The sequence below is a fragment of the Euprymna scolopes genome, chromosome 28 (assembly GCF_053919585.1).
Source record: "Euprymna scolopes isolate OS-2025 chromosome 28, ASM5391958v1, whole genome shotgun sequence".
NCBI lineage: Eukaryota > Metazoa > Mollusca > Cephalopoda > Sepiida > Sepiolidae > Euprymna > Euprymna scolopes.
In genome coordinates, this window is record NC_136509.1 from 85,816,264 (window position 1) to 85,835,254 (window position 18,991).

The window sequence follows — 18,991 nt, forward strand, 5'->3', positions numbered from 1 at the left end:
GGGTCAAATTTAAAAAAAATACCGCTTTTTTTTGCTCAACATGCACCTCCAAACACCCAGGCAACGCCGGGCCGAAATGCTAGTATATATTTTTTGAGAATGTGTGTGTGAAGACACTTCTCAACCTATATACTTAACAAATTTTTTATCTACAGACTGGAAATTTCGTATATAAAGTATTCACACAAGTAGAAACTTTTTCATCTGTTTTCATCCGTAACAAAAGAACTACTAAGAGGTCCAAATTGAAAATTTGGTACCTGCGAGGCCACATGATTTTTATCTGTTTAACTCTTTCACGACTGCACATGCACAGTCGTCAAATATGACAGCTTCTTTATGTTTAGTATACATTTGTTTGAAAACACAATTAAAATCCATGTCAAGCTGGTGTAGTGGTTATCGTACTTGACTCAATGTCTTTAGGTGTTGGTTTCGATCTCAACTCGAGCATTTTTTTGGTTTTGTTTTTTTACTAAAATTAAAAACATAATACTCGCATGCATATGTTTCATTTCCTACCGTTTTTTATTTCATTTATTAAAACAAATTTAACATTACGTTTAATACCTACAGTATTTCACTTTATAATCAATAAGAATCTTGCATTAATTAAAATAATATTATCTATGCGTATTTTAAGAACCGTCAACGCCAGACGGCCTGCTAGTATATCTTTAAAAGTGAGAATGTGTGTTTCTGTGAAAACGCGTCTTAACCTAGATACTCAACGAACTTTTGATCTACAAACTTTAAATTTAGTGTATAGGATATTCAGACATTTTTAATCCGTTTCTATCCAGAAAAAGGGCTACTAAAGGGTGATAATTCTCAGTATTGGTACGTGGGAGTCAGCGGATGTTTATCTGTTTGCTAATTGTTTCACGAATGCGCATGCATTAATAGATAACACTACAAATTATGTTAAGAATAACGAGGGGTAAGGGTTTAGGCTTCTTACCATGGGGTCCCGATTTTGAGTCTCGCTAGATTCGGCCACTCTGATGGGTCGTAGACGACGAAACACGTGTAAGTGGATAATTATATTTTAAAACTAATATATATATATGCCGCTCCCCATGTGGGGGTACCAAATTGGTTAAAGGGAAAATTATTCCCAACTCACATTTAGGTAAAAATGCAATTTCGTAAATAATTGAATTCATTCAAGACGTATCGCAAAAAAAAAAAAAATCAAATAACATATACGTAAATCGCGATATATCCGAACAGACGGCGAGGTGGTCAAGGGGTAAGGGTTTAGGCTTCTTACCATGAGGTCTCGCTTTCGTGTCCCGCTAGATTCAGCCACTCTGATGAGTCGTAGACGACGAAACACCTGTCAGTGGATAATTATATTTTAAAAATAATATATATTCCGCTCCCATGTGGGGGTACTAAATTGGTTAAAGAGAAAAGTATTCGCATTTAGGTAAAAATGCAATTTCGTAAATAATTGAATTCATTCAAGACGTATCGCAAAAAAACAAAACACACACACACACACACACACACATATATATATATATATATATATATATATATATATATATATATATATATATATATATATGAGTTTAAAATAAGGGAAAACATATTTCGATGAGATCAAGAGATATTTTTCATTTATCTAATTAAAAAAAATATATATCGTAAAAATCGAATTTAAATACTATTTTAAAAAAGAAGAAATGATTTAACAGATTTCCGGAAGTTCGTAACGGCGCTCGGCATATTCCGGCTGCCATCTCATGATGCTAGTCGAACCTGAGCAGATATTTACGAAAAATATGGTACGTAATATGCACAATTACAAATAATAATTGATTGGTTTAGTTTCATTGTTTTGCTTTACGGCATATCAAACCTTTTTTCCGGCCATTTGATTCTGAATCCAATAATTTAGTAAAACAATGTTTTTATGCTTCAAGTTCTTTCTATTTTCAAATATTTATTCCTTGTGATTGTTTTTTATTTGCTTTGGAATTACGACAACTCAGCACTTATCGTAAAAACATGAATTTAACTAATAAGCAGAATTACCGACTTCCAGTTCATACGATGCATTAGCACAATATTAATCATACAAGCCTAGATCGACTTTGTGTGTATAAGATATTGGAATACACACACACACACACACACACACACACACACACATATATATGTATATATATATATATATATATATATATATATATATATATATATATATATACAAAGGTTATGAGGGTTTTTTTGAAGCATGAAAAACGATGTTATTTTAGCATTTAATATTTTTATTGTTATTTTTATATTTCAAGCGGACCTCCACTCTTGGTCACAAAAACGTATATATAAAAAAAAATTAAATAGAAAAAGTAACATTGTTTTTCATGCTTCAAAAAACCCTCATAACCTTTATATATATATATATATATATATATATATATATATATATATGCAAGTCACGTCCTTATGAAGACTGACTCATTATTTTCTCTACAGAGGACAGAGAAATTTGATATAAAGAATAGACGGTTGTTGGGAACCAGGTGCATGCTGGGACGTTGAATAGAAAATCCAATCAATTGTCGAAGACGGAATTAGGCGGAAGAGACTAAGTGCATAAGGAAATAAGTACAGTAAAAAAGAAACAAATATCTGAAAACTCATTGGAATGAAAACACGGAAGAGTTTTAGTACAAAATTCTGAGAGAAACAAAAAAAAAGGCAAACATTTATTGAAAATATGTCCTCGGGGCTACAAAACGGTGGGGTTAAAAAGAGCGAAAGCACTAACTCCACCTGGAGGCGCCCTGAGAATTAAAATCTTTTCAGATGGTAAAAATTCAAAAGTTAAAACGAAAAAGAAAATATGTAAATTATTGAGTATAGAAAAATAAGACGACGCGGTACAGAAACGGCAAACATTGAATGCTGGAGAATTTCCGTATTTCGAACTGTTTTATTTATGTTCGTAGTTGTTAATTTGAGTAAATTTAGTCCGTCGTACTCTCTTGCCTACGGTCAGATAAAATAAAGCACGCGTTTATTATAGATAGCCGCATTGGACAGTGAGAGAAAATATATTTTCTGTGGGCTGTTTTTGAACCCAGTCAACGACGGGTACATTTGCTAGTATATATATATATATATATATATATATATATATATATATATATGTGTGTGTGTGTGTGTGTGTGTGTGTGTGTATATACTAGCAAAAGTACCCGTCGTTGATTGGGTTCAAAAACAGGCTACAAAAAATGGACTCTGATTTATGAAAGTATGATAGGTTATGAAAAGGAAGGGTTGTGAAGAGATAGCTTCGAATTTGGGGGTATCAAAACCAAAGCAAAATATGATGAAAGTAAAAATAAAATAGATAAACCCCATACTTTATTATACCATACCTGTTCATACTGTAACACTAATCACAATATTCTGTCGATCTATATTAAAAAACCTTGCTAAACTTTGTGACATATTTCCATTCTATGGAGGTTAGCTGCGAACGAATACCCTATAATTATATTATACCATATTTCTTCAAACTGAAACATAATTATCAAAGTATACTTACGCAGATAGATATTAAAAGTCTTTATTAATGTTTGTGTCTATTTCCATTCTATGGAGGCCAGGCGCGAGCGCAGACCCCACAATTTTATTATACCATCTCTATTTAAGTTAAAACATACTTATCAAATTATTCTTATGTACATCTATATCAAAAACACTTGTAAACGTTTTTTTTTTTAATTTTTAAATTTTTTTATTTCCATACATTGTGGACCAGGCGCGAACACAGACCCCACAATTTTAATAAACCACCGTTCTGCCAGATCAAACATACACATTCCTGTGTCTCGATACATATTCTATCATTATATGGAATCAGTTTTTTTAAAAAATAGTGAACCATATAGGAGCCTATTCGTGACCAGACACACACACACACATTCAGCTTTATATTACATTATACATACATATATATATGTATATATATATATTATTATTATTATCATTATTTTGAAAATATATTATTCAATATTCAATTTTAGAGGAGATAAACTTAACCATGACTGGCGTGGACGAAGTTAAATATCTTTAACTTCGTCCACGCCAGTCATGGCTAAGTTTATCTCCCATAAAATTGAAAATGATCCTGAACCTTTTTTAATTTTGAAATTTTCTTGCCTGATGAGATCTATTATGATTGAAACGGTCTGCACATCGTAGTAAGATATAACTGTATTAACATAAATAATAATTAAATATATATATATATGAGTATATATATATATATATATATATATATATATATATATATATATATATATATATATATATATATATATATATATGATTTGCTCTCTTTAATTGAGCACTATCAACGACCTTTGTTGAAATTCAATTACTCTTCGTTCTAGATATTTTCTTACCTGGGATATATAGAGCGAGGATGATTAATCGGAATCGATGTCGGAAATCGGAAGAAATGGAATTTGGGGGGATATCGGATTCGAAAAACAGTGCCTATTTTCCGATGCAAAAAACGATTACTTTGTGTTTTTATTTTATTTTATTTCAAATAAATTCTCTCGTAACTGCTAGTTATGATAAAATTAAAAAAATATTTATTGATTTCAAGCTAACATCAAAACTATATTTTTATAGCTCAACCTCTCTAATTGTATTTTTTCATTTGAGGAAAACATCTGCTCATTTAATATGTTTTGTACGGTAATTGGGAGTATTAACAACTCTATAGTTAAATATTTAGAGATTTCTAAGAATCATAATCGGAATAAGTAACTTTACCGGAATTGGGAATTTAGTACGGAATTGGTAATAGTATTGGAATCGAGGGAAAATATATGAATCATCGCATCATTAATACGTTTTTACAAAAAAGAAAGTGTATAAAAAATCGGTACAAACTGTCACATCTCTGCGTTTCATAGCAATTTCAAGATTAAAAAGATATTAACCTACAATAAAGCGATACACTTACCACATACACACACACGCACACACACACATACGCGCGCGTGCGCATAGTTACTTATATAAGCTAATTAATTTGTATATTCTTTTAAACATTCATTTTAATTAATTCCCTATTAGTTTTTTCGGTTTTCTTATGGGATGATCATCTTTGATTAACTTTTACGTGTAATTATATTCATGCAGATATTCTATATGATTTATACTTTCGTAATATTTGCGTAAAAAGTTTATAGTAAACACAAAACTGTTTCTATATATATTTATGTATGCCTATATATTTTTGTTTGAAAAAATTGCCTACCGAACTGTTTTGTCTGTTTTTGGTCTACAGCCATTAAACTTAATATATACGATGTTCGAACCCATGCAAAACTTATATATATATATATATATATATATATATATATATATATATATATATATATGTTTAAGCCGGGAGAATCTCTGCAAAAGTATGTAAAATTTAAAAAAAAAATGAAATTTGCAAGTTAAAGGTCGAACGACGGCATGACGAATATGCACGTGTAACGTTATAACTATTAGTCCATGTTTTAATTTTTAGCCTCGCAGCAAACATGTCTTCATAGGTCAGGCATTAAGGTCAAAGGGGAAAAAACCGTAAGCTAAACCTGTTGGTTTCGATTCTCAATGGAACATTCCAAGTCACTCTTTAAAAAAAAAAACTTTTTAAATCATTACTATATATTGTGTCTAATAAAATATAATATTAAATACTAAATTTGCATTCATCAATATATATATATATATATATATATATATATATATATATATGAGCAAACAGTTAATAAAATATGTTAAAAAAACACTTTGAAATGAGTTAAAAACATATTTAATCTGAAAAGAAAACAGTAGATAAATGGATAGTCCTTAATCCGCGGAGTTTCGAAGAAATACTTTCCTTCTCATCAGAGGGTAGGAATTATAAAAATGTGGGATCGGATTTTGCATGCAGACTGAGATGATTTTGTAAATATTAATTCTTTATTATGTATAATTTACTTTTATTTTACCATCTTGGATCATTTTGGTAAATTCAATTGTAATTTTCATTTTATATATATATATATATATATATATATATATATATATATATATATATATATATATATATATATATATATATATATATATATATATATATATAGTGCTTGGACGATTAATTTAAAGATGAATCCAGAATTTACACCGATTCTTTGATACTGTTTATTTGTAAAAAAACGTCTTTATACTTCAAGTTGTTTATATTTGCAAATACTTATGTATTTAGTTTAATTGTTTGTTTTAAACATACCTACCTTCTCTGGGCCTTCACGTTATTTGATATGGTTGCTTTTTGTGGGAGATTGGATTATTTTGTTTTGTTTCGTTTTTGACATTACAAAATATGAGTGAGTTCTGCAAAAGGGAAAGAAAAAGTGCAACTGCCTCCATGTTTTGTGTATTTAAATGAGATAACAGTAGGTATGAAGGACAAAAGACTATAAAAAACGAGTGCACAGACGGAAGATCATGTTCGAGAACACGTTCGAGAACACACCCGAGAGCACGTTTGAGAGCACGTTCGAGAGTACGTTAGAAACGGCATTCGCGGGGAGGTCAGTGAGAAAGAGCAAGATCGCGTTTTATTCAGGAAAGTACCCAGAAATAAATGCGTGCGTTACAAAAAAGAAAGAGTTATTACTTGTCCTCTGTTCCTGTCGACTTGTTAACATATTATGGATAATATTACATGATATCTTCGGACAGCCTGATGGTGTAGCACCAGTCATGTTAATTAAATCCATCTTCTCGCTGCAATAGAATTAAAACATGCATTACTGTTGAATGCTAAAAATCGAAGCCATTTTTATTTTCTTTTTCTCATTATTTATCATTTTCACATCTTTTTTCTTTTTTTTTTTCTCACGAAAAGATAGGACGTGGAAAGATAAAATACCTGTCCGTGGGCAGATTTCTGTTAGTTAAAAAAATAAAAATAAAAATAAAACAATAATTACGTATATTTTTTTTTCCGATTCAAGATTAATATCTTTTGCCGGATTTTTTGTATAGTTCATTTTGCCAAATCGGCTGCGGAGATATTTGAGCCATACAGATAAAAATGGCGTCGATGTTGTTCAACAGTTTAATGAACAAAGGGAGATAAACGATTTAGTCGGCAGGCAAAAACGCTTGATGAGGAAAAGATAAGCAATCTATTAGATGTCCGGTGAATAATTATTGATGTATACATTTATTTATCATGGATTTGTTAGAATCATATTTAATCAACAGTTTTTTTCTATTAACGCAAAAGAATATATATATATATATATATATATATATATATATATATATATATATATATATATATATATAAAGTTAGAAAAGCATTTCATCCAAGGCATGAAAAATTGTTAAACAAAACGTTTTTATTATAGGCTTTAAAAATAAAGGTACAAGATTCAATTTGAAATGTATTTATCTTCAAAGTGCACTTTTATATATTTTACAAAGTAAGGTATAAAAATTTAATTTAAATTGAATCAAAAAATTACCTTGGATTTATTTTATGCAATGTTATTTACGGGCGTCGATTCCATGGTCGAGTGGGAGAACCGCAGACTAACAACACGACGGTTCTAGGTTCAATCTTTGGCTTGGGGAAGATACTAGTCTAGCGGCACTGATGAGTTGTGATACAGCGAAACAGGACTGTATGTCGATGACTACAAATATATATATATATATATATAACGTTAATATTTTATAGAGGGAATTAGATATGGAGTCTAAAGAGCAGAGTTCATTTTACTGCATTATTCTTTTAAAAGAAAAGCGCCCACGATACTGTAGATATATAATAAACTCAAGAGGTATATGTATCCTAGAGCTATGTTCATATTGTGTAAAATTGTGAATTATGAATCAGTTTGAAAAGGAACGATTTTATCTGTCTTTCCTTTAGAAACTGGTTAATAATTTACAAGTATTAATCTTTTTACTCAATATATATATATATTTATATTTATATATATATATATGTGTGTGTGTGTGTGTGTGTGTCTGTGTCTGTGTGTATTACTGTGTTAAAATGATAAATGAATAAAAAAAATGATTCGTTTAAGTGCAAATAAAACATGGACAGATTTCTAAGAGAAAAGATCTTCAAGGTTAAGAGGCTAGTTTTCCCTTAAAAAGAAAAAAAAATATTTTCCCTGTTATCGTTAAAAAATAGATAAATAGCAAAGCTACAAAAGATTATAAGCGATAAAAATAACAGCAAAAGCGTTCTAGGACTTGGTAGCTTAACAAATTACGCGCCGGACTGTAATACATATGGTTCGGGGTTCAATTCCTAGAAACAGTCGAGCTATGCTGAAGAGAGGTAGGACATCAAACATACGTGTTCGTCGATTACTATTTTAAAAATAATAAATTAATAAATAAAAATATTATATATATATATATATATATATATATATATATGTATATATATATACAAGAGTCCATTTTCTGGAGGCTGTTTTTGAACCCAGTCAACGACGGGTACTTTTGCTAGTATATATATATATATATATATATATATATATATATATATATATATATATATATATATATATATATATATATAATGTTCTTTTTGGGCAACTGCACTGCCCGAAAAAAAATCAATTTTCATTATATCAGCTGTTTGAAGGCTTTCCAATCGAATTATATGCATCGTCACGCTAGACTTATTTTCTTTAAGGAACTATTTTGCATATTAGATCAACTTGAGAGGATTTTCAAGCAAGCCGAAATAATATGCGAGGTTTGTTTTTATATATATATATATTTTTACATGTCCAACATTTTTCACTTTTTATTTGCCAATTTATAACTACAATAAATTGCGGGTTCATTTATCTCTTCTGATCAGAATAGAAACAAGAATTGCATTCGTTGAAACTCCACTGAATAAGGATTTTGTGAATTGTTTTTTAAAGTATTCAGTCGAGCAACACATTTTGATTGTAAAGTTTAACTTACAGTTTTAATTTTCTTTCTCTTATAATACGCTCTACTCTCTACTGCGTATTGAACGTTTTTAATTCGGTTGGGATTAAATTTTCTATATATAAATACTGTTATATGATATTAGTTTGAAGTTTACCATTGCGTATATCAGGCAAACACACCATCCCTTTGTTTTCATTAAATATAAATATATATATATATATATATATATATATACATATATATATATATATATATATATATATATATATATATATATATATATATATATATATATATACTATAACAGAATGTGACAAGTCGCGTCAGTAATTAAGCTTAGATTTTGTACATCAGGATAACTTTTTACACAAAATAAATTATATTAAAATTGTCCTGTTCTACACTTTCTCTCTTCTTTTTCTCTCTCTATATAATCGTATGTGTAAAGACATATATATATATATATATATATATATATATATATATATATATATATATATATATAGTAATGTGATTGATAATTCAAAAATAAAATTATAATTAAATTTAAAAACATAAGAAGGAACAACAACAAAATCAATTATTTGTACGATCGTTTCGGAAAACAGTGTTTTTATTGTGGTAGACATCAAGTTACGGACAATAATTATTACATATAGTTTTTTTAATAAACAAGGTTTCCTCATCAGCAAATTGTGAAGGGTTTTTATTAAATTTAAAATACACCATAAATAAACCTAGGATTAAAAGTAAGGCAGATGTATCTGGAAAAAAATAAATAAATGTCTGGATTTAAACTTGATAAGAAAATTAATATAGGTTAGAAATAGAAAAGAAATAGAGTAAAATATAAATTTGGTTTAAGTACAATATTATACATACATACATACACAAATATATACATGCATGTATATGAAAAAATAGACACATATATGCATATACATAGATATGCAGATATATACATAAAAATATAGGTACAAATATTTACCTTTTAATTTTTCGCCTTTTGAAATCAGGAACTATGTTTAAAGTACTCATATAGATGCTTGCTATTGCTTTTCAGCTTATGGAATGATAAACTTTCAAAAAGGACGCTCGTGCAATAATTTATTTCCGTTAGCATACTTTTGATAAGTTAATGTTATTGGTATAATTACATAATGCAAGGGGGATAATTAGTCATCTTTTCTTTAATTAAAGGGTGCAAAGGGGATAATCAGTCTAACTTAATTTATTACAGAAAAAAATTGTAATCTATTTTTACTAATAAGTAATGTTTAATGATTTAAAGTGGTTTATATTTATTAAATTTAAACCAACGTTTATGACTGCATGTGAAGATTAGTTTCTGTCTTGATTTTAATAGGGTGGTTGCATTTTTTACATCTTCATATTTCAAAATTTTTAGGGTCTCTTTTGTACATAGTGCACAGAATTTATCTCCTGGTTTATATGGTTTGCAAGATTCAATTACTCGCCATTTCAAGTTGAAAGAAATATTGCTATTTTTGAGTTGCAAAGCGTAGTTTGGTTTGACAGAGAGTTATTTTTAAAATGATATTTGTGCGTTGAAATTCTATGTTTTATTAGGCCAGATGTGGAACCAAAATATATTGCCTCTTGCTTATTGTGATTATTTTCCGTTAGGTCTGGTGCTGGATTATTATATGGTGGGTTAGTTTGTAATTGATCGGTAGATTGGTTTAAGTTAGTGTCATTATTTAATCTGGTAGTTGAGTTATGGCTGTTAATAGATTAATGTAGATTTGGGGTTTTTGATACTGTGCAGCTATAGATTACATTTTTAATTTTACATGAGCCTTGTAGGGAACGTTTATTTTTTCTTCTACAGTTACAGTGTGATATATTTTTTATAGTTGTATTTTGTAGCTTATTAATCTTCTTACTATTCGAGCTAATTATTTTCTGATGAAGATTAGGCGTAGTAGAGTAAGAGACTTTGATTGTGTTCTTATTGAAAATTTTATTATATCTATGGGGGGCTTTAAAGTTCTTATCTAATATTTTAAAAAATTCTCTGCCCATGTTTGTCTCTAGATTTTTGTAATATGGAGGGTTGAACCATAGGATCTCCTTATGTCTATTCTTACGTTTACGGGTTTTGGTTTGTTGTTTATTTGTATTATTATCTAATATTTGTGGTTTAGTTTTATCTTTTTTTGTGTCTTGGTCATTTTTCTTAACTCGCATACGGGAAGACATTGCCATATTATATTATATGCTATTACGCTCTTAATAGGTTTATTTTCAATGCAGTTTATGTTTCTATCATTTTTATTTATGAATTTAATTTGCGAATTGTATCCCGAGTTTTTAAGGGCTTCATTGTAATATTTTTCATTTGTGATAAATATGGATTTAGTAGAAGACAGTCTAGAAATTCTTAAAGCGATATTATGAACTATTGATTTTAATATTGATTTAGTGTGGTTTGATTCATTGTAGACATATAGTAAAGATTGGTTAGGTTTATGATAGGGTTCACAGGTAGAATTCTGGAGATTTAATTTTTAAATAATTTATGTAGTGCTTTAATTGCTTTTTCGTAATTATTATTTGTACAGTTAGTTACGAAAAGTGCATAATCTCTGTATAGTCCTCCTTCAAGTTTGAACTACTAGATCAGTGACCTGAGTCGAATCCGTCGAGCCCATTAAAATGTTGAAGTGGTTAGGGGTGTTTTTCCGTGTCCAATACTTATATATATATATATATATATATATATATATATATATATATATATATATATATATATATATATAAGTATATCATTGTACATATTCATGTATATGTTGTGTGCTCGCTTCACCATAGAACACTAGTGCCTGTATGTATAAAAATTATTAATATTTATTGAAAAAAATTAAGTCATTTTAAGAAGATTAAATTTCTGCCTTATTTATTACTTTGCAATACTGTATATAAGGTTTTGAAGCTAATGAACTCGTAAATAATGTATCTCCGTTCAAACTTGAATGATAATTCCGTACGTTTGTTTCATATACATAAATTATATATTTCGTATTTTGTGTTGTGCTCTATTTGTGGTGTCGAGCGTCCTTTATCCAAGCATTGGATACTATTTCTGATCATTATGCCCCGGAAACAATTATTATAACTCCAAATATTTACTAACTAAATATTATATTGTATTATGTTACCGTATGTCATAAGACTACCTACATAAGTATTATTATGACAGTTTTCTGAGCCTTACCATTTCTGTACCAGTTCGTAACCAATTAGAAGCAGATGGTTTAATTTGGGGCAGCATCACTAAAATATTGCTTGCATGCCAAAATAAATTCTTTGAAGTAAGCAATAATTCTGAATAAAAGCTTTAATAATTGCTGAATATTGGCAAATCTTCTGCTGTTCTAAATTTTATTGATGCGCTTCTATTTGGACATTCTCTATAACTTGTCTGGATATAAAATCCATAGAGAATGCATTATACACATACACACATATCTATAAGGCGGTTTTATGAATATATACACATAAACCTTATCCCCGAGTGGCTTCGTAGCTTCCGGGTCTTGATAAGTGGTGATTTCCATGTAAAAAAACTTATATGTATATGAACATATACATGCATCTAAGCGCACACACACACACACACACACACACACACACACACACACACACACACACACGCACACACACACACACACACATATATATATATATCTGTGAAAATATATTTATTTCCTTATAATATAATGGAATCCCTATTCAACAAGCTCAATGTAATTACAGAGCAATATAGTGAATAAATGACAAGATTGTATTCCAAAGTTCATGACGTTGACCGTCTTATAATTTGTTCCTTTAATTCCGTTGACATGTACAATCCTTGCCAGTATCTGTTTCGTAGCGCAAAATCAATCACTTAATTATTATAGCATTTAGTGAATCTATATTGCCCCGATTCATTAATTGATTAAATAATCAAGTGATTTATTTTGGCTATGAAACAGATACTGTCAAGGATTGTACATGTCAACTGAATTAAAAGAATAAATTATAAGATGGTCAACATCATTAACTTATCTTTTCATTTATTCACTACATATATATATTTATGTATATATATATATATATATATATATATATATATATATATATATATATATATATATATATATGATTGTTGAGCTGGATTAAATCCGACGATATGAAATAAAATGGAGGTGGAAGGACCTGGATACTCAACGTTTCGCGTGAGGGTCGATTTTTATACTAAATCCATAATTTTAAATAATTTATGTAGTGCTTTAATTGCTTTTTCGTAATTATTATTTGTAGAGTTAGTTACGAAAAGTGCATCATCTCTGTATAGTCCTCCTTCAAGTTTGAACTGCTTGTGGAGTATACAATGTATTTCATTTAAAAGGAAAAGGCCAACTATATATATATGCGTGTGTGTGATTTAACAAACCCAGACACACACACCACACACACACACACACGCATACACGTATATATACTTTATATATTGATGAGTGTGGGTGTGTATATAATATGCAATGAATATAGACATGTAAATTACCTATTGTTGCGCTGTCTGATAAATGGATATGTGAATGTATAAGATCTCATTCGAGCAACTAAAAGCAAAATATTTTGGAAGCGTAGAAAGACAAACAATAGGTTTCTAATGATTCCTGCCCTCCCGGCTTCGAACAGTAATTTTAAGTGGCGAAGAACATCCAACTGAAGAGTTTTCTTAAAGCGCCCCCCCTCATCCCGCGTTACCTTTCTTCGTCAAGATCAGGCAATACATGAGGCAAGAGACCACTGGTGGGACCAAGGGGTGTAAGCGAGGAACTTCATGGCAGAACAGGCATTATGTCTATGACTTGAAGAAGAACGCGTCTCTTATGATCCTGTAGACCTCCCCATGATATAACACACAATAATATGAAGATAGACATACGCACCTGTCTATATCACTCGAACTGCTTGTATCTTAATGCACCTCAACCATAGCTCTGTATGTCTCTCTTTCTCTCTGTCTCTCTCCGTGTTTATAATCTAGTCTTGATATGTATCTTTGTATCTTCATATTAGTCGACTTGGATGCATTAAAAGTGTATATGCGCCAATATTGTTCAACTAATTAATAACACACACACACACACACACACACACACACACACATATATATATATATATATATATATATATATATATATATGTATATTTTGGCAGCAAGTCATTATTTAGACACGTCTTATTGAATACGGCGGGGTTATATCTTTTTCCAATCTTTCGGGATATCTTTTCTATTTGCCACCATCAAAGTATACTATAAAAACCAATTACACACTAACAAAAAAACACAGATGAAAAAATAATAACAAACCTTACTAAAAGATACACCAGCCCCACCGACCATAACAAAAACATCAAACTTATAATATATTACCAAACTAATAATATATTATACTAAATTAAAAACTTCCAATTTAATAATTAAAAACAATAACAATACTAACACTACACTAAACCATATTAATGTAGTGTATGAATTTATTTGCCCCTTCGAAGAATGTCTCCGATCTCACTCTAAACACTCATACAACGCATACATTGGCCACACAACAACACTCTACCGACGACTAACCTATCATTTAGCTGACAATTGTGCCATAAAACAACAGCTAATGTGACGTGACCGCCGCCGGGAGCGGCAGGGCTTCCTATTGGGGGAGATTAAGACTCACGTAACACTAAAGAATGCCGGAAAACTATGCTTGTGTTAATTGTTAAGAATTATTGCGTGCCCAGGCAGCGGCGGCAGACATTGCTGAAAGGAACAGTTAAGTTATGATTTTATTGGCACTTTAAGAGACTTAACGAAATATAATTTATCGGCACTTTGAGAGACTTAACGAAATTATATTTCGTTTCTGAGTCCAAACGAGGGCTCACGGGGTTGACCTCTCCTGATCGTGAGTACCATATTTGCAAGCGTTCGCAGGTCCGCTGGGAATCGGGAATTTCCCTGGAGATGACGTCACCAGTGGTGATTGGTCTAAGCAGTAGCCCGACCTACCCTATCACCTCTGTACAAAAGCGAATCCCCGGGCCCAAATCAATCAGTTGGAGAGAGTTGTAGCTGAGTTTTGAGGGGATCTAATCCTAATCGTCGCCACAGCCCTCCTCTACCCGTCCATCGCTACCACCGAAACTGAAAGTAATTAAATCTAATTGTTTATTTAAAATCAACTACTGAACAATTGCACTTAAGTGTATCTCATATTTTTCTATAATCTAACTTGAATTAACCAAATAGAATAGAGATACCTGAGGCTGTATTTCTTTTGCATGCATGAAAATCTATTCCCTTCCAGCATACCAACCCGAAGATGAAATCGACACTGACCAACCCGATCAATGAGATCCTGCTGCGCCGAGAGAACGTGCGGAAAAATCCCTGTGAAGGACGATCACGACAGGTATGTGACAAGGGATCCATATTCAGGGATCGCTGAGGGTTCAGCACTGGTTGCCAGTGACCTGAAAATGTCACATTTGGTGATCTGTTACTGGGACCCTTCACACCATCATCCAACGATAAAAACCTCAAGTAGTCCGACATTAGAAATTCCTTAAATAAAATTACTAAATTTCGATATCTTAACAACACACGACGACTAAAATTACTAGAAGCCATACTTATAAAAAGCTACAGCCCGTATTAAACCGGATCTCATTTAACACCGGGACAAATATACTAACAGCGTTTAATAACTGACATAAAAATAAATTAATAAACTATAAAATAGGAAAATCAAAACTAAAACTAGAATAAAATGAAAATAATTCGCTTCCAATTCTCCTTTTATAGCCAATTGAAATATATATATATATATATATATATATATATATATATATATATATATATATATGTATGTATATATATATATATATATATATATATATATATATATATATATATATATATATATATATATATATATATATACGACGGTTCTAGGTTCGATCCTCGGCTTGGGATAGGTGCTAGTCTAGCGGCACTGATGAGTTGTGATACAACGAAACAGGACTGTATGTCGATGACTATAATATATTTTATATAGCCCCCCTCTTTGGGTAGAGCACTATCGTAAATAATTTCACTCGCTACTTAATTTGGCTGAAAAATTCGAAGCTCGCGGTTTGTTTACAAACAACGTTTGAGCACTTTACGAGTGGCGGACGGATGTTTATTTAATTGTACATTCGGACAGATTAGTTGCGGGCACCGCTTCCGTGGTGAAGGGGTAGAACTGCCGACTGTCATCACGACGGTTCTAGGTTCGATCCTCGGCTTGGGATAGGTGCTAGTTTAGCGGCACTGATGAGTTGTGATACAACGAAACAGGACTGTATGTCGATGACTATAATATGTTATATATATATATATATATATATATATATATATATATATATATATATATATATATAATAAAAATAAAAGTTACAATAAGTCTACGAAGGTAATCAAAATGGTAAACTTAAAATATATTATAAATATTAAAGAGTTAATAGTTACAAGTAAAATAAACTCAGCCAGATATAAAAAGCTCAATAACACCGAAATGGAAATAGAGCTTATAATATGAACAAATGATTAATAAAATATGTTAAAAGACATCTTGAAAAAGAGTTAAAAACATATTTAATTTTAAAAAAGGAAGCACAAGATAAGTGGATAGTCCTTAATCCGCGGAGTTTCGAAGAAATACTCTCTTTCTCATCAGAGGGCAGGAATTAGCAAAATGCAGGATCGGATTTTGCATATAAAAGTATTTAATGAAACTACAAGTAAGTCAAAGATCTTACTTGGTTAAAAAAGGGTGAGGTAAGGGGAACAGGAGGCAAAAGAAAAATAATAAAAAGATTTCACATGAATGAACGAAACTCCGCGGATTAAGGACTATCCACTTATCTTGTGCTTCCTTTTTTAAAATTAAATATGTTTTTAACTCTTTTTCAAGATGTCTTTTAACATATTTTATGAATCATTTGTTCATATATATATATATATATATATATCCATATATAATAAACTGACTGCAAAAATTCCCCTTTTAAGAGGGAAAATTAAATAAGATGAATAAAAGGAATTATTATAAATACGAAAGTACGACTGTGTCAGTTTTGATAAACAAATAAGTGGAAAATACATTCCAATGATATTGTAGTTTAAGAAAACAATAATTTAAATTGAAAATAATCTTTATATTAATAAAGTAGCCGCAGGAATTCCCCTTTGTGAAAAGTATTGTACGTTTGCAACAACAGATGCCACATACAAATTTAATAAATCTAAGTTAATAGCCACAATCTTATGTATCTCCGGAACATCATTTTATACACATTCAATCGTGATATTAAGATGCTACATTGTATACTACGAACAACGCCATCTAAATCTTTAGAGGAAGGAGTCTAACTTTTTCTCTATATTTTCGTCATACTACTATTACTCTTCCCTCTCCTTCTCCTCCTCCTCCTCCTCCTACTACTACTACCCGTTGTCACCGGTACGAATTCTACACATTCACAGAATCTGTGATTACACCGACCGTATCTGCCTCAATACATACATATACCTAACACATTTCTTTTTCCAATTCCTGATTAATAAATAATAAATGATCTCTCCCAAAATTCTATTTATTTTGATTGGTTGACCTCTGAAAATTCTCATATTCCGAAATCCAGTTTTTTTCCGTTTATAAACGAACGTTTACTACATTTAAAATATGGCGTCATTTATAGACATATGAATACGCTCGGCGACAAGTCTATTAAACTTGAAACAACCAATTTAACATTTTTTTGTAGTTTGAAATTTACGTTTTTTTTCTTACACAGGAATCACCACTTATAAAGGCCCGGAGGCCACTCGAGGATAAGGGCTAATGTGTATACATTAGTCAATCTGATAATAGCGTAGTAAACATAAGTAGTGGGAATTTTGGAAATTGGATTACTTAGGGGGATGGTTCATCAAAAACTTGTTTACGTTGGACTTGAAGACAATCATATTGTAGTCAGTTGGAAAGCAGGTAATCGGAAGAGATTTCCACAGGCTTGCAGTTCTAAGAAAGAAGCTTTGTTCATGGAATCTGCATTTAGTTTTAGGCACAGATAAAGTATTGAGGATGTTAACTCTGGACTAACTTATATAGTTAGCTCCCAACTATTTTTGTTATTTTATTATAATGCCGAAATAAAAATTACGGAAATTTATTTCCCAAATTAAAATCTTAATTTTTGCTAACACTTTTATTTCCGCAACATATTTTTAAGCTAAACTGTTCAATATATACATACATATGAAATGCATTGGTTTGGAACATTTTAGTTCATTCGTTTATTTTCATTACACATCACAGGCGAGCGGTAACAAATGCTACCTAATAAGCCGCACTAACCTACCTTTATTTAACACGTAAGGTGGAATCACAGATAAATTACAGCACATAATCAATTTCCCATGTTAAGAATTAGGTTAATAGATACTAATGTTGTTACTTCGGCACAGTACATTCATTTTTGCCAAGGGCGTCAGTATCCGCTATTTTATTGACTGGCATTGGCTCCCACTAACAGCTGTAGTTTAATTGTTTTTATACAGTTGGGATGGGGGGCATACTTCCACCGGACAAAGTCGGTATACAGGTCTTGCTAGTACATACATACATACATACATACATACATACATACATACACACGAACACCCCCATATATATATATATATATATATATATATATATATATATATATATATATATATTAGGCACCGCCAAAAATGGCCGCAAAATCAAGTTGTTGTTGTTTTTTAAAACTAAATTACATTTATTAAAATCCATTATTTCTGAGTAACTTTTTTTTTCCAGAAAGATAAAACCCTGAATTTTATCATATAGAAAACAGAATAATGTAAAACTTT